Source organism: Schistocerca gregaria, chromosome 1 (assembly GCF_023897955.1).
Source record: "Schistocerca gregaria isolate iqSchGreg1 chromosome 1, iqSchGreg1.2, whole genome shotgun sequence".
Lineage (NCBI taxonomy): Eukaryota > Metazoa > Arthropoda > Insecta > Orthoptera > Acrididae > Schistocerca > Schistocerca gregaria.
In genome coordinates, this window is record NC_064920.1 from 1,062,666,485 (window position 1) to 1,062,668,298 (window position 1,814).

General features: G+C 52.1%; 1 non-coding gene across 1 annotated transcript; it reads right to left on the minus strand.

Moving 5' to 3' along the window:
- Positions 1–789: 789 nt before the first annotated feature.
- Trnas-cga (transfer RNA serine (anticodon CGA)) lies at positions 790–866 on the minus strand. The gene has a single exon. It is a non-coding gene; the product is annotated as a tRNA-Ser (tRNA).
- Between the last annotated feature and the right edge of the window lie 948 nt (positions 867–1,814).

Sequence of the window (1,814 nt, forward strand, 5' to 3'; positions counted from 1 at the left end):
GAATGTGTGACGCTACAGCGCAGTGTCAACGCGAAGCTGGCGAGGATAGTGAACAGAGGACATGTCGATACCAGGGCATCAAGTCTTCGCGAATACATTGCGTGTACTCAACTGGGCCGGCCAGAGTGGCTGAGCGGTTCTAGGCGCTACAGTCTGGAACTGCGCCACAGCTACCGTCGCAGGTTCGAATCCTGCCTCGGGCATGGATGTATGTGATGTCCTTAGGTTAGTTAGGCTTAAGTACTTCTAAGTTCTAGGGGACTGATGACCTCTGAAGTTAAGTCCCTCAGTGCTCAGAGCCATTTGAATTATTTTTTTCTATGCCTCGCAGACAGGCGCCTGAACAGCAAACGCAGATGTCAGCATCATTTCAGAGAGGACGTGTCGTTGGTCTCAAAGAAGGTGGTTGTGGTGATTGGCGAATCGCACGATATTTGAATAGGTGCGATGTCGTTATTCGACAGTATTGCCAGGAATGGGAGAACCATTGTCGAACACAGCGTCAAGAAAGAAGCGGTTCATTTAGAGAGACGACAGAACGGGAGAACAAAGCAGTCGTCAGAGAGGCACTCAGAGCCCCGGATTCTTCATTATCATCGGTCCGGCATGCAGCTGGTGCTTCAGTGAACGCAAGGACCACTAATAGGTGGCTCACCGAATGGAGGCTGAGCTCATGGCGCCCATTGCGCCCTGCATACGCCAGCAAGCCAGTTTACAGTGGTGTCGAACACATTCGGCCTGTAATCTCATTGACTGGAGTAGAACTGAAGCTTCCTGGAAGATTAAAACTGCGTGCCAGACCGAGACTCGAACTCGGGACCTTTGCCTTTCGGGGGCAAGTGCTCTACCAACTGAGCTACCCAAGCACGACTCACGCCCCGTCCTCACAGCTTTACTCTCTCATTCTGGAAACATCCCCCAGGCTGTGGCTAAGCCATGTCTCCGCAATATCCTTTCTTTCAGAAGTGCTAGTTCCGAAAGGTTCGAAAATGGTTCAAATGGCTCTGAGCACTATGGGACTTAACATCTGTGGTCATCAGACCCCTAGAACTAATTAAACGTAACTAACCTAAGGACATCACACACATCCATGACAGAGGCAGGATTCGAACCTGCGACCGTAGCAGTCGCGCGGTTTCGGACTGAGCGCCTAGAACCGCGAGACCACCGCGGCCAGCCCGCAAGGTTCGCAGGAGAGCTTCTGTAAAGTTTGGAAGGTAGGAGACTAGGTACTGGCAGAAGTAGAGTTGTGGGGACGGGGCGTGAATCGTGCTTGCGTAGCTCAGTTGGTAGAGCACTTGCCCGCGAAATGCAAAGGTCCCGAGTTCGAGTCTCGGTCCGGCACACAGTTTTAATCTGCCAGGAAGTTTCATATCAGCGCACACTCCGCTGCAAAGTGAAAATCTCATTCTGGAGTAGAGTTGTCTCCAGAGACAAATGCCGCTTCGAACTGAGCCCCGACGACCAGCGGAGACGTGTCTGGAGACCAACCCGACTGTCGCCCGCCGTAGGGTTCGACAATCAGAATTGATGGTGTGGGGTGTCTTTTAATTTCATAGCAGGATCCCTTTGGTTGTCATCCGCAGCCCTCTTACACCACAGCAGTACGGCTACGCCCCGTTCTCTTGCCTTTCACGGCAAGCCCACCTATGCCCACATTTCAGTAAGATAATGGTCGCCCCACACGGCGATTGTTCCTTTTGCTTGTCAAATCCTGGCTCAGCCAGCAAGATCACCAGATCTCACTCCAACTGCGAACGTTTGGAGCATTATGGTCAGGCCCTTCAACCACCTCGGGAATTCCACGATTTAAA